Genomic DNA, 25,678 nt, shown 5'->3' with positions numbered 1-25,678 from the left:
TCTAGCCCAAACTTTTCCAGTATTGCCTGTAATACTATGCACGTAAAAGTAACAAAAGAAGGTTTATGAATTAAGAGGGCAGTTGGCTAAAGCGGTCACCGTAATAACACTGCAGGATGATAAATATTTGTTTGACAGCCACACTACTAAAGGCATGTTTCAAGTGATTGCCTTAACACCCTCCCAACACCATTACACTATTGTTGCACTTATTTCTTACCTTCACATACAGATGAATAATGCAGTGTCTACATGTGTGTGTTACCTCCATGTACAAACTCTGGAAATTGATCGCTATATTCATCACACTTTATTGAGTGTGTATTCGCATAGTCCTAGCATAGGAAACACAGAATCTTTCAAAAAAATAGACAAACACCAGAATCCAATGAAGAGAAATTATATCTATCTACAGGAGATTGTCTTGTAAATTGCTGATAAGGCTAAACCTTTTATATAACTAACTCCGGGTACACATTAGATGATATATCTAACGATATGTTATTCCAAAGTGGATTGGAATGCTATATCGTCTAGTCTAGTATGGCTGATCGCGTGCTCCCGTGGATCGTCCCATTGGGCGTGCTGCACATCAGATAGGATGATGTCACTGATGAAGCACGTGAACGTGCAATTGAGTGCACACACACTGTGCGATTTGGCCGATATATAGTGCTGACTCGAATCAAAACTATATATCGCCATATTGCACAGTGCGTATGCTCTGTTGCGCATTCATGTGCATCATCGGCAACGTCCTATCTGATGTGCTGCACGTCAGATGGGACAACCCCGCCGACGATGCCATGCAACTGAATATGAGGTGTACCTCTATACTGTGCAGTCAGAAACTGGATCGCGCAGTGTGTGCAGCCACATGATATATCTGTACATTGGCTGTCCCGCTATTATCTGTAGAGCACATATGTGCACTATGACTTGTTATTTGTGTGCGTACGTCAGACTATAATAAGGATCTCACTGTAGATAATGATGTTAGCAGTCTGGTGCTTGGAGAAGAGGATAGTAGCATAGTAACATTCCATCAGTTCCAACCACTAATCTAAAATTGTATGGACCATGGGTTCAATTTAGTAATCATTAGGCTATATATTTCAGCGTTACATAAACCCCCTACCCTTCCCCCAAGCTATGATATATGAAACCCAGAAACAGCATCTTAGAAGCTGTGGTCAATACAGATTACACTTTTTTATTAGAGCTGACCATGCCAGTTGAAGCCATTAATCATAATGTTAGGAGCTGGTTCTACAGATGATGGGATCCTGGCGTCTGCATTTCTGACCAGCGTCGGGATTCCAAACTTCAGGATCCTGACTTCATCCCGTAGTGGGAACAACTTACTGAGAACGCAGGTTATTGACAGCTGCACTTAAAGGCAATGCTGTCACTGCGGGGGCACTGCTTCGGACTGCACTGGAAAATGTAGCTTCCATCACAGAGATCAGTGATCCATATGATTTCTCCTGCATAGTCACATCTGCATTTTTATAGATTTCTCAACACCTCAAGCCACATTGGTGATGGTTTGCCTTTAAACAAGCAATCACCCTCCAATTTTTAAATGTCCACACACAAATCATGAAAATAAAATACATTGTTATGCATTAGCAGGACATTTCAATACAGCTCTGTTAAAATTAGAAGTATTATCTTTCCACTTCATCATCTGTAGGCAAAGTACTAATTATTATGGTTATTGTGTATTTGTAAGGTGCCTCAGTGCTCTGCAGCACAGCGCAGGACAGGATAGGATATCCATTACACAGGGACATGCTAAGTGCACAGAAAGAATTGCAGACAAAGGTGCATTATAGAGGTATTACATACCTCCCACCTTTTCAGAATTTGACAAGGCAGTTCCAATCTGCGTATTCTGTAAGGGGCAATGCTTCGCCCGAAAGTGGGCGTTTGTAAACGCTGAGAGGAATGCACTAAGGCACTCTCTCCCCTTTTTCACACTGCACAAATAACCCGGTAAATTGCCGGGGTCAACACGGGTCGATATGCGGTGTGAAAGGGGTAAGTCCTGAATTCCCAGGTCGCCTGACCTGGTATTTCAACCCTGGAAGGTTATTCCCGGGTTATTACCGGCTTAGGTACGGCGTGAGCAACGGGTAACCCGGGTCGATGCAATCCGGGACCCGTTCACAGTATGGAGGCGGCGTGGAGATTGCTCCGCTCCCGCCCCCGATGGCAACCCGACCGGGCATATTGCCGGGTCACGTTACACGTCTCATGGTGGGTCGCATCCGAGAAGGACTCTTGTACATTTTGTGGTGCGACCCATGATTGCGTTGTGAAAGCGGTGTAACTGAGGCTTAGATTTATCCAGCCTTGGAGAGTGATAAATAGCACGGTGATAAAGTACCAGCCAATCAGCTCCTAACTGTTATTTTTCAAACACAGGCAGTTAGGAGCTGATTGGCTGGTACTTTATCACTGTGCAATTTATCACTCTCGAAGGCTTGATAAATCTGGGCCTGCGGGTAGAATAGATGGGAGCAGGGCAGTGGTGCAAGCAGAAATTTTTTCTTCGTGGTACTGATAGTAAAAATGGGCGTGGGCATGTGTCATGAGGGGGAGTGGTCACACAAAACTAGGGGAGTGGCTATATGACAATAGGGGCATGACCACATTATGCCAAACACAGTAATGCCCATTACAAATTATGCCACACACCGTAATGCCACCACTATATTTCTTAATGTTATTCCGTACCACCCTACTTTCAGCACTGGAGCAGGGTAAGCACTAGTGCTGGGGACAAAGCTGAGAATGCAGATATACAGGCTGCTATGATATCACTGGCCCCATCTGTGCACATGAATCTACCAATTAGTACAGAACATTCTGCACAGCAACTCTCCAAGCTTGTGCACCAGTGGCCCTTACGAAAGTTAATTGCATCTTATTTTCAAGCTGTATAGTAAATCACAACTTGTCCGTTGCACTTTTCACACCTAGATTTTGACAGTGCACAGTATATTTCTTCCTAATTTCCTTTGGTGGTACTGTAGCTCTTACCTCTGGCAAGGGTTTAACATAAGTGCTCACTATGTTAATACATTATTAACTTATGCAACAAACAATATCAAGTGTAGACAAGCCCATAAACCAACGCTATAACAGACAGTCCTGAGCACCACACCTTGTAGATGGCATGTGTATAATTCTCATGCTGCAGAAAAGCCATTCCAGTGTATTGTCCAAGGGACGTCAAGTAATTCAGCTATGTCTTCAGATGTTCAGTGAAATGTATGGACTAGGCAGAACTGTATGTGTGTATGATTGCATTTATTATTGTGCATCATTACATTATACACTTTGTAGGCAGCTGTTTTTGTGATGAACTAACTTTCCAATACATCCTATTTTCTGCCTGGTAACATTACGGATACTGCTACTGAGCTAGGTAATCCCAGAATGTGCCTGCCTCCAGTGAGCTCAGGGAATGGGGCGCACTTTCATATGATTTGGAAGTGGCTCAGTTTAAATGGAATATAAGGGTTTTACATAATAATGCAGGGGTTCTCAAACTCGGTCCTCAGGACCCCACACAGTGCATGTTTTGCAGGTAACCCAGCAGGTGCACAGGTGTATTAATTACTCACAGACACATTTTAAAAGGTCCACAGGTGGAGCTAATTATTACACTTGTAATTCTGTGAGGAGACCTTGAAAACATGCACTGTGTGGGGTCCTGAGGACCGAGTTTGAGAACCTGTGTAGTAATGTAATGCCGTATTGACAATTGCGCTGTCTACTATCCCAGTCCTACCAGTCAGATGCTTGCTTTTCACTGGAGAAATGAGAGATTCACATTGTGGGTTACAGAGCAGTGCTGTCAATCTACAATTATGTGACGGTGGGGATATGTCCATGGAGCAGTGGTTACATGCTCGTACGTTATTACAAAGCAGTAACTGAACAATGGGATACGGTCGTTAGGTCGACCCAACTTAGGTCGACATGGCTGTTAGGTCGACATGTACTAGGTCGACAAGTCAAAAGGTCAACATGAATGTTTCACATTTAAAAAAAAATGTTTTGGCTTTTTTTCATACTTAATGATCCACGTGGACTACGATTGGAACTGTAATCTGTGCCGAGCGAAGCGGTAGTGGAGCGAGGCACCTAGCCCTAAGCATGGCGGACGGACACGGTGCACTAATTTGGGTTCCACGTCACTTTACGAAGAAAACACCAAAAACAGGCAAAAACCTCATGTCGACCTTTTGACCTGTCGACCTAACACCCACGTCGACCTTCAGTGGTCGATCTAGTAAGTGTCAACTTAAGTTGGGTCGACCCAACGACCCATACCCACATTTTTAACTAGTTAGACTTGGGATGAAATGTAATAGCCTGGCAGATGCAGGCACTGGCATGAATCCCAAGAGACTGACCAGTTTTTTGAAGTACAGGTTGAGTATCCCTTATCCAAAATGCTTGGGACCAGAGGTATTTTGGATATCGGATTTTTCCGTATTTTGGAATAATTGCATACCATAATGAGATTTCTCTATCGTCCTAGTGGATGCTGGGGTTCCTGAAAGGACCATGGGGGATAGCGGCTCCGCAGGAGACAGGGCACAAAAAGTAAAGCTTTAGGATCAGGTGGTGTGCACTGGCTCCTCCCCCTATGACCCTCCTCCAAGCCTCAGTTAGGTTTTTGTGCCCGGCCGAGAAGGGTGCAATCTAGGTGGCTCTCCTAAAGAGCTGCTTAGAAAAGTTTAGCTTAGGTTTTTTATTTTACAGTGAGTCCTGCTGGCAACAGGATCACTGCAACGAGGGACTTAGGGGAGAAGAAGTGAACTCACCTGCGTGCAGGATGGATTGGCTTCTTGGCTACTGGACATCAGCTCCAGAGGGACGATCACAGGTACAGCCTGGATGGTCACCGGAGCCGCGCCGCCGGCCCCCTTGCAGATGCTGAAACGAGAAGAGGTCCAGAATCGGCGGCAGAAGACTCCTCAGTCTTCTTAAGGTAGCGCACAGCACTGCAGCTGTGCGCCATTTTCCTCTCAGCACACTTCACACGGCAGTCACTGAGGGTGCAGGGCGCTGGGAGGGGGGCGCCCTGGGAGGCAAATGAAAACCTTTTTTGGCTAAAAATACCTCACATATAGCCTCCGGGGGCTATATGGAGATATTTAACCCCTGCCAGAATCCGTTAAGAGCGGGAGACGAGGCCGCCGAAAAAGGGGCGGGGCCTATCTCCTCAGCACACAGCGCCATTTTCCCTCACAGAAAGGCTGGAGGGAAGGCTCCCAGGCTCTCCCCTGCACTGCACTACAGAAACAGGGTTAAAACAGAGAGGGGGGGCACTAATTTGGCGTTAGAAATATATAAAAAAGATGCTATAAGGGAAAACACTTATATAAGGTTGTCCCTATATAATTATAGCGTTTTTGGTGTGTGCTGGCAAACTCTCCCTCTGTCTCTCCAAAGGGCTAGGGGGTCCTGTCCTCTATCAGAGCATTCCCTGTGTGTGTGCTGTGTGTCGGTACGTGTGTGTCGACATGTATGAGGACGATGTTGGTGAGGAGGCGGAGCAATTGCCTGTAATGGTGATGTCACTCTCTAGGGAGTCGACACCGGAATGGATGGCTTATTTAGGGAATTACGTGATAATGTCAACACGCGCCAAGGTCGGTTGACGACATGAGACGGCCGACAAACAATTAGTACCGGTCCAGACGTCTCAAAAACACCGTCAGGGGTTTTAAAACGCCCGTTTACTTTAGTCGGTCGACACAGACACAGACAGGGACACTGAATCCAGTGTCGACGGTGAATAAACAAACGTATTCCTTATTAGGGCCACACGTTAAGGGCAATGAAGGAGGTGTTACATATTTCTGATACTACAAGTACCACAAAAGAGGGTATTATGTGGGATGTGAAAAAACTACCGTAGTTTTTCCTGAATCAGATAAATTAAATGAAGTGTGTGATGATGCGTGGGTTCCCCCCGATAGAAAATATGGGCGGTATACCCTTTCCCGCCAGAAGTTAGGGCGCGTTGGGAAACACCCCTTAGGGTGGATAAGGCGCTCACACGCTTATCAGAACAAGTGGCGGTACCGTCTATAGATAGGGCCGTCCTCAAGGAGCCAGCTGACAGGAGGCTGGAAAAATATCATAAAAAGTATATACACACATGCTGGTGTTATACTGCGGCCAGCGATCGCCTCAGCCTGGATGTGCAGTGCTGGGGTGGCTTGGTCGGATTCCCTGACTAAAAATATTGATACCCTTGACAGGGACAGTATTTTATTGACTATAGAGCATTTAAAGGATGTATTTCTATATATGCGAGATGCACAGAGGGATATTTGCACTCTGGCATCAAGAGTAAGTGCGATGTCCATATCTGCCAGAAGATGTTTATGGACACGACAGTGGTCAGGTGATGCAGATTCCAAACGGCACAAAGGTGTATTGCCGTATAAAGGAAGAGGAGTTATTTGGGGTCGGTCCATCGGACCTGGTGGCCACGGCAACTGCTGGAAAATCCACCGTTTTTACCCTAAGTCACATCTCTGCAGAAAAAGACACCGTCTTTTCAGCTTCAGTCCTTTCGTCCCTATAAGAGTCATATCTGCCCAGGGATAGAGGAAAGGGAAGAAGACTGCAGCAGGCAGCCCATTCCCAGGAACAGAAGCGTTTCCACCGCTTCTGACAAGCTCTCAGCATGACGCTGAGACCGTACAGGACCCCTGGATCCTACAAGTAGTATCCCAGGGGTACAGATTGGAATGTCGAGACGTTTCCCCTTCGCAGGCTCCTGAAGTCTGCTTTACCAAGGTCTCCCTCCGACAAGGAGGCAGTATGGGAAAAAAATTCACAAGCTGTATTCCCAGCAGGTGATAATTAAATTACCCCTCCTACTACAAGAAAAGGGGTATTATTCCACACTATATTGTGGTACTGAAGCCAGAAGGCTAGGTGAGACTTATTCTAAAAAATTTTTTGAACACTTACAAAGGTTCAAATCAAGATGGAGTCACTCAGAGCAGTGATAACGAACCGGGAAGAAGGGGACTATCTGGTGTCCCGAGACATCAGGGATGCTTACCTCCATGTCCCAAATTTGCCCTTATCACTAAGGGTACCTCAGGTTCGTGGTACAGAACTGTCACTATCAGTTTCAGACGCTGCCGTTTGGATTGTCTACGGCACCCCGGGTCTTTACCAAGGTAATGGCCGAAATGATGGTTCTTCTTCGAAGAAAAGGCGTCTTAATTATCCCTTACTTGGACGATCTCCTGATAAGGGCAAAGTCCAGGGAACAGTTGGAGGTCGGAGTAGCACTATCTCGGATACTGTTACAACAGCAGGGGTGGATTCTAAATATTCCAAAATCGCAGCTGATCCCGACAACAAGTCTCCTGTGCTTAGGGATGATTCTGGACACAGTCCAGAAAAAGGTGTTTCTCCCGGAAGAGAAAGCCAGGGAGTTATCCGAGCTAGTCAGGAACCTCCTAAAATCAGTGCATCATTGCACAAGGGCCATGGTAAAAAAATGGTGACTTCCTTCGAAGCAATTCCAGTCGGCAGATTTCATGCAAGAACTTTTCAGTGGGATCTGCTGGACAAATGGTCCGGATCGCATCTTCAGATGCATCAGCGGATAACCCTATATCCAAGGACAAGGGTGTCTCTCCTGTGGTGGTTACAGAGTGCTCATCTTCTAGAGGGCCGCAGATTCGGCATTCAGTTTTGGATGTTGGTGACCACGGAGGCCAGCCCGAGAGGCTGGGGAGCAGTCACACAAGGAAAAAATTTCCAGGGAGTGTGATCAAGTCTGGAGATTTTTCTCCACATAAATTTAGCTAAGGGTAAATTTATAATGCTCTAAGCTTAGCAATACCTCTGCTTCAAGGTCAGCCGGTATTGATCCAGTGGGATAAAACATCACGGCAGTCGCCCACGTAAATAGACAGGGCGGCACAAGAAGCAGGAGGGCAGTGGCAAAAACTGCAAGGACTTTTCGCTGGGCGGAAAATCATGTGATAGCACTGTCAGCAGTGTTTCATTCCGGGAATGGAAACTGGGAAGCAGACTTCCTCAGTAGGCACGACCTCCACCCGGCAGAGTGGGAACTTCATGGGGAAGTTTTCCACATAATTGTAAACCGTTGGGAATTACCAAAGGTGGACATGATGGCGTCCCGTCTGAACAAAAAACGGGACAGGTATTGCGCCAGGTTAAGAGACCCTCAGGCAATAGCTGTGGACGTTCTGGTAACACCGTGGGTGTACCAGTCGGTGTATGTGTTCCATCCTCTGCTTTTCATACCTAAGGTACTGAGAATTATAAGACGTAGAGGAGTAAGAACTATACTCATGGCTCCGGATTGGCCAAGAAGGACTTGGTACCCGGAACTTCAAGAGATGCTCACAGAGGACTTATGGCCTCTGCCGCTAAGAAGGGACTTGTTTCAGCAAGTACCATGTCTGTTCCAAGACTTACCGCAGCTGCGTTTGACGGCATGGCGGTGGAACGCCGGATCCTAAGGGAAAAGGCATTCAGGAAGAGGTCATTCCTACCCTGGTCAAAGCCAGAAAGGAGGTGACCGCACAACATTATCACCACATGTGGCGAAAATATGTTGCGTGGTGTGAGGCCAGAAAGGCCCCACGAAGAAATTTCAACTCGGTCGATTCCTGCATTTCTTGCAAACAGGAGTGTCTATGGGCCTCAAATTGGGGTCCATTAAGGTTCAAATTTCGGCCCTGTCGATTTTTCTTCCAGAAAGAATTGGCTTCAGTTCCTGAAGTCCAGAAGTTTGTCAAGGGAGTATTGCATATACAACCCCCTTTTGTGCCTCCAGTGGCACTGTGGGATCTCAACGTAGTTCTGGGATTCCTCAAAACACATTGGTTTAAAACCAGTCAAATCTGTGGATTTGAAGCATCTCACATGAAAAGTGAACATGCTCTTGGACCTGGCCTGGACCAGGCGAGTGTCAAATTGGTGGTTTTTTTTTTTTTTCTCAAAAAAGCCCATATCTGTTTGTCCATTCGGACAGGGCAGAGCTGCGGACTCGTCCCCAGTTCTCTCCCTAAGGTGGTGTCAGTGTTTCACCTGAACCAGCTTATTGTGGTGTCTTGCGCCTACTAGGGACTTGGAGGACTCCAAGTTGCTAGATGTGGTCAGGGCCCTGAAAATATAGGTTCCAGGACGGCTGGAGTCAGGAAAACTGACTTGCTGTTATCCTGTATGCACCCAACAAACTGGGTGCTCTTGCTTTTAAGCAGACTTTTGCTAGTTGGATGTGTAATACAATTCAGCTTGCACATTCTGTGGCAGGCCTGCCACAGCCAAAATATGTAAATGCCCATTCCACAAGGAAGGTGGGCTCATCTTGGGCGGCTGCCCGAGGGGTCTCGGCTTTACAACTTTGCCGAGCGGCTATTTAGTCAGGGGCAAACACGTTTGTAAAATCCTACAAATTTGATACCCTGGCTAAGGAGGACCTGGAGTTCTCTCATTCGGTGCTGCAGAGTCATCCGCACTCTCCCGCCCGTTTGGGAGCTTTGGTATAATCCCCATGGTCCTTTCAGGAACCCCAGCATCCACTAGGACGATAGAGAAAATAAGAATTTACTTACCGATAATTCTATTTCTCGGAGTCCGTAGTGGATGCTGGGCGCCCATCCCAAGTGCGGATTATCTGCATTACTTGTACATAGTTACAAAAATCGGGTTATTATTGTTGTGAGCCATCTTTTCAGAGGCTCCGCTGTTATCATACTGTTAACTGGGTTCAGATCACAGGTTGTACAGTGTGATGGGTGTGGCTGGTATGAGTCTTACCCGGGATTCATAAATCCTTCCTTATTGTGTACGCTCGTCCGGGCACAGTACCTAACTGAGGCTTGGAGGAGGGTCATAGGGGGAGGAGCCAGTGCACACCACCTGATCCTAAAGCTTTACTTTTTGTGCCCTGTCTCCTGCGGAGCCGCTATCCCCCATGGTCCTTTCAGGAACCCCAGCATCCACTACGGACTCCGAGAAATAGAATTATCGGTAAGTAAATTCTTATTATCATGGTGATGGGACCTAAATCTAAGCACTGAATGCATTTATGTTTCATATACACCTTATACACACAGCCTGAAGGTCATTTTAGCCAATATTTTTTGTAACTTTGTGCATTAAACAAAGTGAGTGTATATTCACACAATTCGTTTATATTTCATATACACCTTATACACACAGCCTGAAGGTCATTTAATACAATATCTTTAATAACTTTGTGTATCAAACAAAGTTTGTGTACATTGAGCCATCAAAAAACAAAGGTTTCACTATCTCACTCTCAGTCAAAAAAGTCCGTATTTCGGAATATTCCGCATTTCGGAATATTTGGATATGGGATACTCAACCTGTAGTATATAATTTTAATGGAAAAATAATGTTTGTTTGAATTTTAAGTTACTGCTGCTTTAAAACATCTGGCCGACTCGCGGAACAGTAAAGATGCCTGTATCTCACCGGCTATTACATTTTTCCCTTGGACTCCTAAATTCTATTCCCTTACAATAATTTATCGCTACTAACAAAAGGAGAAAGAGAAAGCTCTTGTGTGGGCGCACTCTTGAAGGAAATCTTCGATTATTGGTAATATTAAAACTTATTTTTATTGGTCAACAATTAAAAAAAATATATTATAACCCCTCTACGATCCAAGAGAAAGTGTAAACTTATACGAAAGACGTGAGAAAATATAAAATGTTCTGGTCTGTTAATCACACGAAAAGGATTAGAAAGGCTGCAGACACTTGATAGTCTGACACCCGTTTCTCCTGACCAGTACAGATAATCTGTATTAATGAGACCGACCAAGGAGGTCAATAATGTGTTTTAGAGAACCACTTGAATCTGGTTAATACTATGCAAATGAGTATTCACCTGTTATTCCATATTGTGCAAACTTTGAAATATCTGTATTAACATATTTTAGACGCGGCAAGGATAGAGAGAAGTTTTTGATAGGAAACAAATAGTGGTGATACTGCTGTTGGTGTCCACCCTTCAAATGAAGGGGAATAGTCCCTACTCTACAACACCAGGTATTCCCAGGGAGTCTCCTCTCAAGGTACTGACCCGGCCCGACGCTGTTTAGCTTCCAAGAACGGACGAGATCGGGCATTAGCAGCGTGGTATGATAGTAGAGAGGCTATCTACCAATGAGAGTGCACCTATATAAAGATGGTAGAGTAGAGATTTAGACAGATAAGGCCAAATAGTGTGTAGATGTGCTTTCCACGTTAGGCAGGGTGAAACAGTTGTCACTCAGTGGCAAAGTACATCCTAGGATCGTGGATGAGAAATTTAGTAAGCAGTGAAAAAAAGGGGGGGGGGGAGGGGAGAAAAATTTTAATTTTGAAGTTAGACTAGTGGTTACTTTCCCTAAAGGAAAGAAAACTCGTTACAAATTATGCAGCGTCAGGTAAATTCATATAAATGAGTGTAGTTTGCACATCTGTATTCCTTTCTGTGCAAGGCAAAAAAGCATTGTTTTGAGCAAAACAACCTAAAGTGTATAACGCCCTGCATACATGGGGAATGGAACAATGTGTACAGAAAATATAATAAGTATATCCTGCAAACTATAGGGTTATAGGACTATATTGTGCACAAAAATTCCAAATGCAGGCTTATAATATTAGTTGGTGTGCCAAGAAAGTCCACCTATTGCAGTTGTAATGATCTGCAATCCATAGGTTTATCAAACTGTAACATGCATGAGAGATCCTCAGTATGCACCATGCAGTATTGAGTAGTGTGCCAAATATAATGAGCACATCTGCCAACAATATTAGCCTGCAATATGTGGGATTATAATGTTGTAAGAAGCAAAAGAAATCCTAACTGCATGGTATGCAGCGCAGGTGGATATGCTTAATGCAAAAAAGGCACCTATAGAAATAAGCATCAAGATCTAAATTGCACATTAAGATCTAAATTGCACATAGGAAATACAGGTAGAAAAGGTGATACTCAGGTGTCAGGATAAGGAATTAGAAGATAATGGAGGGTCCTCCAAGGACTGGTCCCACGCTGTAGTCCGTGGAAAACGCGTTTCGCCCGTTGGGCTTGTTCACTTCCGGGATCTCATAGTCGGTAGTGTGTGAGGGGTTTAAAAACCCTGCTGTCGTTAGTTGGCAGCGAATGAGCTGTGCGTACCCAAATGGTAACGACAGCAGGGTTTTTAAACCCCTCACACACTACCGACCCTCCATTATGCACTAATTTGGGTTCCCCGTCACTTTACGGAGAAAACACCAAAAAACGTAAAAAACCCCAAAAACCTTGTGTCGACCTAGTACATGTCGGCTTTCAGTGGTCGACCTAATGAGTGTCGACCTAAGTTGGGTCGACCCAACGACCCATACCCCCGAACACTAGTTTGTAGTCTGAGTATCAGAATATGAATGCTATTGTTCAGAAATCAGTAACATCAGGGTAGTCTATAGCATGGATCTTTACCTGCAGCCCTCCAGCTGCGGTGGAACTACATATCCCAGCATGCCCTGTCTCCGTTTTAGCATGCCTTAATAGCAAAACTGTGGCAGGGCATGCCTGGATGTGTAATTCCACAGCAGCTGGAGGGCTGCAGGTTGAAGACCCATGGTCTATAGCAGGCATTCCCAACCACGGTCCTCAAGGCACACTAAAGGGCCCTACACACATACCGATCCACCGCCGAGCTGCCCGACGGCGGATACGGCCGACAGGCGACCCGTCGGCGGTGGGGAGGTGACGGGGGGGGGGGGGAGTGAAGATTCTTCACTCCACCCGGCTCCATAGCACTGCACGCTAATATGGACAATCTCATCCATATTGGTCTGCATGCATAAGCGACAAGGCACCAACGATTAACGAGTGTGGGGCCGCACATCGTTAATCGTTGGTGCCTACACACACGATATGAACGAACGTTCACATCGTTCTGTTTTATCTGCCAGTGTGTAGGGCCTATAACCGTGCAGGTTTCAGCAATATCCAGGCTTCAGCACAGGTGATTTAATTAGTAGCTCAGTTGTTTTGATTTAACCATCTGTGCTGCAACCTGGATATCATTAAAACCTGCACTGTTGGTGTGCCTTGAGGACTGTGGTTGGGAATGCCTGGTCTATAGGAAGCAATAACACAGGGCAACACTCTGGCACTCGAATCTACAGCATGCACTTTTGTGTATCGTAATACTCTTTTGTTTAATTCTGTTTCAATTTACACATATACTGCAAAACCACTTTATTGATTATATCCTTGTTGTGGTTGGATTTTCTCTTTTCTGTGTCAGACTCCTGTTATCAAGAGGCATAATGCACTAAGGGGTCTATTTACTAGGTATCCGGACTCCATGTCGACAACAAAAAGGTCGACACACCTTAGGTCGACACCTTAGGTCGACATGGACAAAAGGTCGACAGGAACAAGGTCGACATGGAAAAGGGTCGACATGAGTTTTTCACGAATTTTTTCTTTTTTGGAACCTTTTCATACTTAACGATCCACGTGGACTACGATTGGAGCGGTAATCTGTGCCGAGCGAAGGCACCATGCCGCCATGCGAGGGGACGCGGTGCACTAATTGGGGTTCCCGGTCACTCTACGAAGAAAACGACACAAAAAACACACATAAAAAACTCATGTCGACCCTTTTCCATGTCGACCTTTTGCCCATGTCGACCTTTCGTCCATGTCGGCATATGGTGTCGAACAATTGGCGTCGACCTAAGGTGTCGACCTTTTTTGTTGTCGACCTGGAGTCCCAGACCCTATTTACTAAGCCTTGGATGGAGATAAACTGGATAGAGATAAAGTACCAGCCAAACAGCTCCTAACTGCCATGTCACAGGCTGGGTTTGAAAAATGACAGTTAGGAGCCGTTTGGCTGGTACTCGATCCCCGTCCACTTTATCTCCATCCAAGGTTTAGTAAATAGACCACTAAGGGGGACATTTACTAAGCAGTGATAAGAGCGGAGAAGTGAGCCAGTGGAGAAGTGCCCATGGCAACCAATCAGCACTGAAGTAACATCTATAATTTGCATACTATAATATTATACAGAGCTGCTGATTGGTAGCCATGGGCAACTTCTCCACTGGCTAACTTCTCCGCTCTATTCACTGCTTAGTAAATGTCCCCCTAAATCTTTTTCATGAGATCAAACAGAACCCTGACAGGTGGGTATGCAGTCTATACATCTACAGTGTCAATAGGTCGACACGATATGGTCCACATGCATTAGGTCGACCTGTGAAAGGTCGAAAGTGCTTATTGTCGACTGGTTCAAATTGTTGACATTGCAATGGTTAACATGAGTTGTTTTTTTTAGTTTGTTTTCATTTTTTTTCTCCTTTTCATACTTTACCATTCACGTGGATTATGATTGAGAGGAATAACCAGTACCAAGCGCAGCGGTAGCGGAGTGAGGCACCTAGCCCAAAGCGGCGAGTCATGTGAGGGGAGGCGGCGCACTAATTGGGGGTCTACATGCTGAGACGGCGAAAACTATACAAAAAGCAAATTAAGTCTACCTTTTTTGTGTCAACCATTTCCGATGTCAATCTTTTGTACCGGTCAACCTTTTCCAGTGTCAACCTTTCATAGCTCGGCCAAATGACTTTGTCGACTTTTCCACTGTTGACCATTTACTGTCGACCTAATGATTGTAGACTCTAAGTGCCAGAATCGGAGATGTACACAAACGCGATCGGTGTGTCAGGCCCCTTTTCTGGGCGTGCCGAGGACAGTTGCTGTGTCCAGCTACTTGAAAACACCGGGCATCCCAAGTAACCTGAGGATTACTCAGATGACCCATGTTCACGCAGAGTGATCCAATGCTGTATCTTTGGATGCAGAAGCCGGGATTACTCAGATTCATGTTCACGCAGAGTGATCCGATGCTGCTTCTTCAGATGCAGCAGCAGATCACAGTTGCTGGGATTACTTAGATAACCCGTGTTCACGCAGAGTGATCCAATGCTGCCGCTTCGGATGCAGCAGCGGATCACAGAAGCTTGCAGGGGGCGTCTGTTTACACAAGAAAGCATACTGCAGCATTGGCATATTTTAGCATAGTCACAGCAGCTGTATTACTGTGTCCATCTCTGAATCAGTGCCTAAACCTGGTAATAGTTCATGCAGCGGTCTACCACAAGCAAGTGCAGGTGTATGTGTGTACTGCCTTTTTTTTACAGTTGAATGAAATATTAGTCTTATAGCTAAGAGGGCTGATGTTGATTGTAAGTAAATAATGTGTATATGTTGCTCCATATTATGCTCCAGTATACAGAGTTATATGCATCTAGAGATGCAACTGCCTGCATGTGTACGCCTGGTTTGCTAAGTCATCATCCTCTATGCACTTTGCCCCTGCCCCATACTATGTGCAAATAATATGCCTCCTAACAGGTGCTTTTTGGAGTTCCGATGCATATGCAGTGTAAGTATATACAACAAACACTCTGCAAACAGGCGAATGTTCAGCGTACCAGCTCCTAAATGCTTTTTTGATTATCATGATGTTATTTTAGCCCATTTTTTAGTGATTGTAATATGTAAGTATCTACACTATGCTGTTGCCTGGTGTTTCTGCATTGTTTTTGCTTTTTCTCTATTAATGACCGACGTTCAATATGTTCGCAATATATATGGTTGGGATGCGGTCAATTTTACCTACAGCAGTGATTTTCAACCTTTTTCAAGTTGCGGCACACCAGCCAAGATCTTAAAATTGCCAAGGCACACCACCAGTAACACTCCCCCCCCCCCCCCCCCCCCCCACAAAAAAACCCCACACATTGGTCTACACGGGGATAAAACACACACATTGGTTCCTGCAGTAATTGAACACATTGCCCCCCCCAGTAGTGCCACACATTTGCCCCCACAGTAATACCACACATTAGCTCCCACTGTAATAATACAGATTTATAGTAATGCCACACACCTACCCCCATATTAATTATACACACCTGCCCCCATAGTAATTATACACGCCTGCCCCATAGTAATTATACACACCCGCCCCATAGTACTTATACACACCTGCCCCCATAATAATGACACACACCTGCCCCCCAGTAATGCCACACACCACACACCTGCCCTCCATAGTAATGCTACAGACCTGCCCCCCCCATAATTCCACACATTGCCTGCCTGCCCCCACCCACTGTAATTACACAGATTAATAATATATATATTTTGATATACAGATACACAGTACCTGTACAAAGGGAACCTGAAATATTTCCCTCTCAGTGGGGAGAAGTGACAGCAGGCAGCACGGAGCGAGGAGCAGCAGTGGGCGGGCAGACATGAATGTGACGGCCTGGGTAGCATTGCGCTGCACTTCCGTGAAAACAGGCTTGCTCTCACGGAAGTGTAGCGCTGTGCTACCCGTGCACTGGGTTAGTAAAGTCGGAAGTCATCTGGCGGCAGCGGCGGGTCTCTAGCGGCGCGGAGGGCACCTCTGGCTGGCGGCAGCGGCGGGTCTCTAGCGGCGCGGAGGGTCCCTGGTGGGTCGGGCGATGGCGGCACACCTGGCAATCCCTCGCGGCACACTAGTGTGCCGCGGCACACCTGTTGAAAAACACTGACCTACAGTCTAAATCCCGACAACCATTGGCTGACGGTCAAAATCCAGACAAGGTCATAATCCCGACATGGTCAAAATACAGACATTTAAAATACCGACAAGGTCATAATAGCGACTTTTAAAATGTCGACAGGTCAAAAAGTTTTCCATGTTTTTTTTTCATTGAAACTGACTGGTTCATACTTTACCATCCCAGTGGACCTGGAGGGGGAATATAATAGTGTACACCCCCCAAAAAGAAGAAACACCTGTGTCGGCTTTTTGACCTGTCGACATTTTAAATGTCTGTATTTTGACCTTGTCTGGATTTTGACCGTCTGTCAATTGTTGTCGGTATTTTGATTGTAGGTATTTCATACTAAACCCATATGGTTATTTGGTTCAACAACAGGTAGTGCAGAGGTTTCCAACATTCATTGGACATAGATGCTGTATGATTTTTCTTTGTAACATTAATGGTTTAACGTTGTGATAAAATCAGATTTCAATTTATTTGAGATTCGAACAATTAATTCATTTATTATCAAGTCCGAGTTGGCTGGTTGAAACCAAATGGTTTATGTTTTTTGTTTTTAAAACCCTCTGGGTTTTTTTATGCTGTGACTTATTAAAAAAAGCATATTCTACTAACAAACTAGTGTTTTTATTCAAAATGTTTAATGCCAGTGGCATGTCCAGTGATAATGCTTAACGCCTCCTTGTATGTGTGTTTCTCTGAAAAGTGCTTTTGCATTTTCTATTTTGTATTACTATTACGATTTACTTAATTATAACAAGTAATAAGTAGGACTAATGCTTAACTTGTACTAAGTGTACTCTGTATGTATTAATGTTTAGTCTATCTACTTATATTCAGAAGTAATAGGACTAATACGCTTTACTGAATGATGTAAAATAAATCAAATCAAATCTAATAACATCATTAATGTTAGAAAGCATTAAAACATGGTTGATCAAGTTTTCTAATACATGATTACATTTTTTTCCATTAAAACATTGACACAAAAATAAAAAAAAGTTTAAACAAAAAACTTTTGTATTTATGTATTTTTTATTTTTTTTTCAATATTTTTTTTCCAGCCCTGTTTCAAATTATATTGTAACTCACTTTTGTATCCCACTGCAAAACATAAAGCTATTTCCACAATATTCGCACCACTAGTCGCGTCAAGCATTCAACAGACACACATCACACTTGCTGACTGGGAATTTTCTGTGGCCAGAATTGCAGCCTGTTGAACTGTGTACTGATCTCGCCTTAATTGCCATGGCTCGGTTGATTGGCGATGTGACCCATTTTATCTGATGTTTCCAGTCGGCAGTGTTGGCAGATATGACCTGTCCTGATATGTTGGATGGGAATTGCTGATCTAATGTCTCTGTCACAAGTTACTATTCCTCTCCCCTGCTGCAGTAATTCTGTGTACGTTGCTGGATCCTTTATTATTTACCTTAAGGTTTATATGTATGTATGTATATATGTATATATGTATATATATATATATATATATATATATATATATATATATATATATATTAGAGAACCTAGAAAGCCGAGGTAGCATGTGCATGGTGATTATTTCATATTTAAGCATACAAATAAAATTAAAGCTAACAATACAGTACAAAAGCAGTGCAGACCAAGCAAACAGCATTATAAAACAAAATGTCCATATATAAAATCATTTTCTAATATACAAAGACTTTGTATTTATTAGCCACACCTATAATAAAGTTCATTGAAAATTGGACACTTGATAAAACCATCCAGAAAGGATTGCACCAATCAATGAGCAGCTACAGTCACATTCAAGTTGGGATGCTGTCGATTTACCTACAGTCAAAATACCGACATTTAAAATCTCGGCAGGTCAAAAAGTCGACATTAATTTTTCATGATTTTTTTTCATTGAAACCGACTTGTTCATACTTTACCATCCCAGTGGACCTGGCGGGGGAATATAATAGTGTACCGAGCGCAGTGAGGCAGCGGTACCCTTATACGGTGTCGATGTTGAGCTATGTTGACATACACACAAATTTTTAAAAAGAAATCAGTCGACTTTTTGACTTGTCAACATTTAAATGTTGGTATTTTACATGTTGGTATTTTGACCTTTGGTCAAATGTTGTCGGCATTTTGACTGTTGGGATTTTGATTATAGGTATTTCATACTAAACCCTTCAAGTCAGTCTCCAGGTGTCCCTTCATGTACAGTATGTGTCCAGAATAACTTCTAAATCACTCAGAACCTTGCCATTAATAAGCTGGAAGCCAGTTGGAGTATCGTGACAGCTACACACTGTCCTCACATGTGCATTATTATTATTATTTAGTATTAGCAGTCTTTTATATAGCACATCATATTCCGTTGCGCTTTACAAATAGAACAGTTATAGAACAAAACTGGGCAAAAACATACAGACATAGAGGTAGGAAGGCCTGCTCACAAGCTTACAATCTATAGGGAAATAGGCATTGATACACAAGGATAGATGCTACCTATTGCATAATGGTCCACCAGATTGCTAGGTTCTTAATGGGTTGTATGATATGATCACCCAGCAATGTTGGAAGATAAAATATGTGAGGTTTTGTGGACTTGTACAGAGAGGATGTAATTAGATAGGGAAGCATTGAACGTAATGTGGGTGGGTCTGGAATTTGATAGGCTTGTCTGAAGAGGTGAGTTTTCAGGGAACGTTTAAAGGTTTGGAGACTAGGGTTGAGTCTTATTGTGTGTGTGGGAGGGCATTCCACAGAGTGGAGGAAGCCCGGATAAAGCCCTGTAATTTTGAGTGTGAACAAGTAATGTGTGTGGATGAGAGACGCAGATCTTGTGCAGAGCGAAGAGGTCTGGTAGGGAGATATTTTGAGATGAGTGAAGAGATGTATGATGGTGTAGTTTGGTTGGTAGCCTTGTATGTAAGTAAAAGTATTTTATATTTAACACGTAAAATACCGGTAACCAATGGAGGGACTAACAGAGCGGATCAGCAGACAAAGAACGTCTAGCGAGGAAGATTAGCCTCGCAGCTGCATTTAAAATGGATTGTAATGGTGAGAGCCCATGTTTGGGAAGACCAGTAAGGAGACTATTACAATAATCAATGTGGGAGATGATGAGTGCATGGATTACAGTTTTTGCAGTGTCTTGTGTAAGAGAAGTTCGTATTTTGGATATGTTTTTAGGTGCATGTAACATGATTTATACCCCTTTTACACTGCCAATGCCGGATCACACCCGGGAATTGGAAACCGGTCCTTCCCGGGTTGGATCCGGCATTGGCCGCTGCTGCAGGCTTCCCCGACCCAGCAATATGCCGGGCGGGTTGCCATAGCAGCGGGAGGCGGAGCCGGCACTGAGAGATGATCATCTCCGCGCCGCCTCTCCCTGCTGTAGTAAACGGGTTGCGGGACTCATCGACCCGGGAGCCCGTTTACGCAGCCGCTGACCCGGTATTCAACCCGGGTATAATACTGCTTTATTCCCGGGCTGAATTGCCGGGTCAGGCGACTCGCGATTTTGGATATGCCCCTTTCACACCGCACGCCGACCTGTGCCGACCTGGCAATATGCCGGGTTTATACCGGGTTATTTGTGCGGTGTGAAAAGGGTATTAGAGACAGATTGAATGTGTGGAACAAAGGACAGTTCAGAGTCAACAATGACACTTAGGCAGCGAGCTTGTGGAGTAGGGTGGATAGTTGCATTGTCAACAGTTATGGAGATAACAGGTTGGTAACTACTCTTGGCTCGTGTGAAAATAATTAATTCTGTTTTTGAAATGTTGAGTTTGAGGTGGCGAGATGACATCCAAGATGAAATGGCAAACAGGCATTCAGTGACACGAACCAATACAGATGGTGATAAATCTGTGTGGAGGATAGGTAGATTTGAGTATCATCTGCGTGCAAATAATACTGATATACAAAGGAGCTGATTAGTTTACCAAGAGATGAGGTATAGATTGAGAAAAACAGAGCACTTAAGACTGAGCCTTGCGGTACTCCAACTGATAGAGGTAAAGAAGAAGAGGTAGAATCAGAGAAGTAAACACTGAAAGAGGTAGGATGAGAACCAAGGGCTGTGTCCTGAAGACCTAGGGATTTTAGTGGTTGTATGAGAAAAGAGTGGTCAACAGTGTCAAAAGCAGCAGAGAGATCTAGAAGAATATGAAGTGTGTAATGGTCTTTCGATCGAGCAGTGACCAGATCATTCACTACTTTGGTCAGTGCCTTCTCTGTGGAGTGTTGATCACGAAAGCCTGATTGAAGTGGGTCCAGTAAGTTGTGGGAGTTAAAGTGTGTGAGGCGATTGTAGTCAAGTCTCTTAAGTAGCTTGGAGAGACATAGGAGCTGAGAAATGGGACGGTAGTTAGAGAGAGTGTTTGGGTCAGAATTGTGTTTTTTTTCGGTATGTGAGTAATCACTGCCTGCTTAAACAGAGAAGGAAATATACCAGTAGAGAGAGATTACAGATTTTAATTAAGGTTTGGATAAATACAGGAGACAGAGGGGGTAATTCAGACCTGATCGCTGCTGTGTGTTTTCGCACAGCTGGCGATCATGTCCAAACAGTGCATGCGTATGCACTGCATTGCGCAGGCTCGTCGCACGGGTACAAAGCGGATCACCACTCAGCGATGGGTTTGTGCAATGGATCCGTTCGCACGGGCGACCGCAAGGAGAATGACAGGAAGAAGGCGTTTGTGGGTGTCAACTGACCGTTTTCAGGGAGTGTCTGGAAAGCGCAGGCGTGTCCATGCGTTTGCAGGGAGGGTTCCTGACGTCAATTCCGTCCCGGACAGGCTGATGTGATCGCAGTGGCTGAGTAAGTCCTGGGCTGCGCAGAGACTGCACAAAATCTGTTTGTACAGCTCTGCTACACGTGTTCACACACATGCACAGCTAAAATACACTCCCCCTATAGGCCGTGACTATCTGTTCGCAGCAGTGCAAAAATCACTTGAACACAAGAAGAAAAAATGATAAAATACCGTGCGCCAAATCTGAGCAGCTTTCTGGTTTCAAATGGAAAAATAAGTGTCACCAACACTTTATAAATTGATGCAGTCAAAAGGGGAATACCAGTGGATTCAAATAAAAATCACTTGAAGATCTATGTGAAGCGGACAGCTCGACACAGAAAATCTGACTCACTGTTTGTTCTCTATGATCACAATAAAATTGGATGTCCTGCTTCAAAGCAGACAATTGCACGCTGGATCAGGCTCACTATCCAGCATGCTTATTCCACTGCAGGTTTGCCATGTCCAAAATCTGTACAGGCGCACACTACTAGATCGGTGGGTTCTTCCTGGGTGGCTGCCCGGAGTGTCTCGGCTTTACAGCTCTGCCGAGCAGCTACTTGGTCAAGCTCAAACACGTTTGCTAAGTTCTACAAGTTCGATTTGTTTGGCCTCTGAAGACCTTCAGTTTGGTCAATCAGTTCTGCAGGAACCTCAACACTCTCCCACCCGGTTTTTGAGCTTTGGTACATCCCCATGGTACTAATGTGGACCCCAGTATCCTATAGGACGTAAGAGAAAATAGGATTTAAATTACCTACCGGTAAATCCTTTTCTCGTAGTCTGTAGAGGGTACTAGGCGCCCGCCCAGTGTTTCCTTTCTTCCTGCACTGTTACTTGTTTAAGTATTGTTGGTTCAGCGGTTGTTGTTCCTGGTTTAAAGTTTGGTTAGCTTGGCTTTCCTCTTGTTTGTGTGTGGTGGTTCGGAATCTCATCACTATCCTTTTATATCCTTCTCTCAAAGTATGTCCGTCTCCTCGGGCACAGTCTCCTGGACTGGGTGTAGTAGGAGGGGCATAGAGGGAGGAGCCATCCCACACTATCAATTTCTTAAAGTGCCCAAGGCTTCTAGTGGACCCATCTATACCCCATGGTACTAATGTGGACCCCACTATCCCCTACGGACTACGAGAAAAGGATTTACCGGTAGGTAATTATAATCCTATTTTTTTTTCTCTTTCGTAAAGTAGCAGAGGCAGACGTGGTGCTGTCTCGGGATAACCTCTTCTCATACTGCCAGCACTGCAACTCTGCTTGTATTCTGACAGCTGAGTATGCTCAGTCCGAGCTAACTGCGACTTGTGCCAAGATGTCTTGTTCCTACATGCTGATGTATATGGGAGGTAACTACCTCCCATGGGCAGAGGTTGATCTTGGACACTGCGGCTCAATGTCAGTCATTCTTCAAAGCTTGTCATGCCAGAGGTTTTTTTCCCTTTTTCTACAGATCTGTTTGTGGTATGTGAAATATGCATCCATTGTTGTTTTAGGACAGTCCTGAATGTCAGCCTTTGTATTACAGTGGTTAGAATGTGTGTTGGGAGTGATTGCTCTGTAGTAATATACTGTAGGACAGCAGTGGCCAACCAGTGGCTCTTTCTTTATTCAAATGTGGCTCCCAACACTTGAAATCACGTGACCAGAACAGATCTGGAAACCACTGCACTCCTGCCAGACACACACAAGTACTACAGGCACTGAGAACTGAGGGAGCCAGATACTAAAGGACACCCACTAACAAACAGAGGACACATAAGGGGCTGCTACAATGGCATGAGTTGTGGGGGCTGTATTGACACATGAGGATGGGCTGAGTGACACAAGGGGAAGCTGGCTGGAGTGACACAGGAGGGTCCTGGCAGGAGTGAAACATCAAGGAGCTGACTGGAGTGACACAGGAGGGTGCCAGCGGGAGTACCTCATGGGGAGTTGGCTGGAGTGACATAGGAGGGGGGGGTAGCAGAAGTGACATACAGTATGTGGGAGCTGGGTGGAGTGACACAGTAGGGTGCTGGCAGTAATGACACATGGAAGAGCTGGCTGGAGTAACACAGGAGGGTATTGGCAGGAGTGACAGGGAGCTGGCTGGAGTGACAGGAGGATGTTGGCTGGAGTGACACATGGGGGAGCTGAAGTGTATTATGTGAATCTGGCTTTTTCAATGTATTTTATGTTGGATCTGGCATTTTCAATGTATTTTATACCAGGGGTGTGGTCTAGCAGGTACAAGGCCACACCCTATTTTTGCATGCACGCCTTCACCTCGATGTCGGCTCTTTGATGTACCCAACTAGATTTTTGTGGCTCTTTGTCTGTGACTAGTTGGCCACCCCTGCTGTAGGATGTGCCCATTATATGTCCTCCTCACTGTTTTTTTATAAACCTCAGTGCTAGTATGTACCAGGTGTGTCAGACAATTCCACATCCACTGCATCATGAGATCACATGCTCCAATTATGAAGTCATTATTGGAGGAAAGGATAAGGGGTATGGGGGATGCCTGTTCATCCCTGTAGTTTTGGTGCATGGTGCGGTTACGTGTATACCATGAATACATGTTATACCATGTTGATGTGTGATAACAGTGCTAGCTCAGCATTACTAAAGCTCTGCCCAAAAGGGTCATGGGGCTATATTCTAATAGGGCATCATGGACTTTGGGTTTACTAGTTTTGAATTTACTGGCACTTTATACAGTATGTGTTTGCATTAGGGAATTAGATTAGAAATTTGGGAAATTAAATTAGATTTGCTGGAGCAGCACTGATGTGCATCATGACGTGCAGGATAGGGGAATATTTTGGTGCCATATCATACCTCCCAACACAACATAAAATGCTCTGTTCCTGGACTTCTGTTTTAAGCCCTGTACACACGGGGAGATTTCCCCAGAGATGTGTGCTGAGTGATCTAGCACAGACCGCATAACATACATCTCTCCCCCGCTTTGCACACAGTGCGATGTGCGCTGAGCGAGGGGGGAGGGGCGTTCATTTTGCCCAGCGGTGAAATGAGCGATGTGTTAGATTGTGCCTGCAATCTAGCACCAGCGATAGCGACGCATGGGGCCGCGCATCGCTATCGCTGTGGGGCATACACACGGAGAGATCCATGCTTAACTTCTAAGCAATCTGGTCAGATTGCTTAGAATTTAAGCATGGATCTCTCCGTTTGTACCCCCCTTTAGTCTATGATTGCCATCACCTGTAAAGAAATGTCTTTCACTACATTAACTAGTTCAACACAGGTGATGGCAATCATAAATTAAGAGGGAAGTCCAGGAGCAGAGCAACAGATGCCCTCTTGCGGAATAAAAAAAAAAATATATGGCTGAAGATCCAATAAATCAAACTTGTTTATAAATTTTAAATATTTTAATACATAAAAGAAATATATTTCATGAATAAGAAACTTGACCGGTCAATAAAAGACCTAACAATCAATATTCATATATAATATTATAAGCTTCCTAAGAAGGTGGATCAAAGCATACTCTGTGCACAGATATGTGTAATATTATAAACAGGTGAAAACATACTTGCCTACCTGACCCTCTCCATGAGGGAGAAAATGCTCTGTTCCTGGGCTTTCCTGGTAATGTTTGATTGCCATCACCTGTGGTGAGCTAGGTAATTGATAAGAAAGGTGTTTCACCGCAGGTGATGGCAATCATACATTACCAGGAAAGTCCAGGAACAGAGCATTTTCTCCCTCATGGAGAGGGTCAGGTAGGCAAGTATGGGTAAAAATCAGTCCATATATTCAATTTGATAAAAATTCAATTACCAACTGTGGTAAAAACCCACAAAGTAAATGTTATCCTTGAAAGTTACTTTGTATTAGAGTTCCTCAATATGTTGCCGCTCAGCAAGGATGAATGGTATTATAAGAAAACCGTTCCACACTGGAGCCTTACGTGTGGCTTCTACCAGCAGTGATAGCACGGGAGAGACCCAGTGACGATCGAGGCGGTCTCGGGCTGCGGGAACCGGCACCTGCGTTGGCGCCTGCTGTGCTGAATATCACCCGACTTCCAGGCTCTGTGAGTCCACACCTCTAAGCGCCGCTTGCAAGCATCAAAGTCGCGGTCGCTCTCCTCCCGATATTAATCTGGCTGGTAAAAGTGGCAATACCAATGTGGGTTTAATGCTGGTACAGGGGTCCAAAAGTACGAGCATTAAACCCACATTGGTATTGCCGCGTATTGCCAATAAC

The 25,678-nt window shown here is 44.6% G+C and overlaps 1 protein-coding gene and 1 pseudogene across 3 annotated transcripts in view; one reads left to right on the top strand and one right to left on the bottom strand.

Moving 5' to 3' along the window:
* MPP7 (MAGUK p55 scaffold protein 7) overlaps positions 1-25,678 on the top strand; it is a 681,636-nt gene that overhangs the window by 83,998 nt on the left and 571,960 nt on the right. The window lies entirely within an intron of this gene.
* LOC134930912 (5S ribosomal RNA) lies at positions 11,094-11,212 on the bottom strand (annotated as a pseudogene).

Source organism: Pseudophryne corroboree, chromosome 5, assembly GCF_028390025.1.
Source record: "Pseudophryne corroboree isolate aPseCor3 chromosome 5, aPseCor3.hap2, whole genome shotgun sequence".
In the NCBI taxonomy this organism is placed as follows: domain Eukaryota; kingdom Metazoa; phylum Chordata; class Amphibia; order Anura; family Myobatrachidae; genus Pseudophryne; species Pseudophryne corroboree.
The sequence above is the reverse complement of the archived record's forward strand: the minus strand, read 5'-3'. Positions and strand labels throughout refer to the sequence as shown.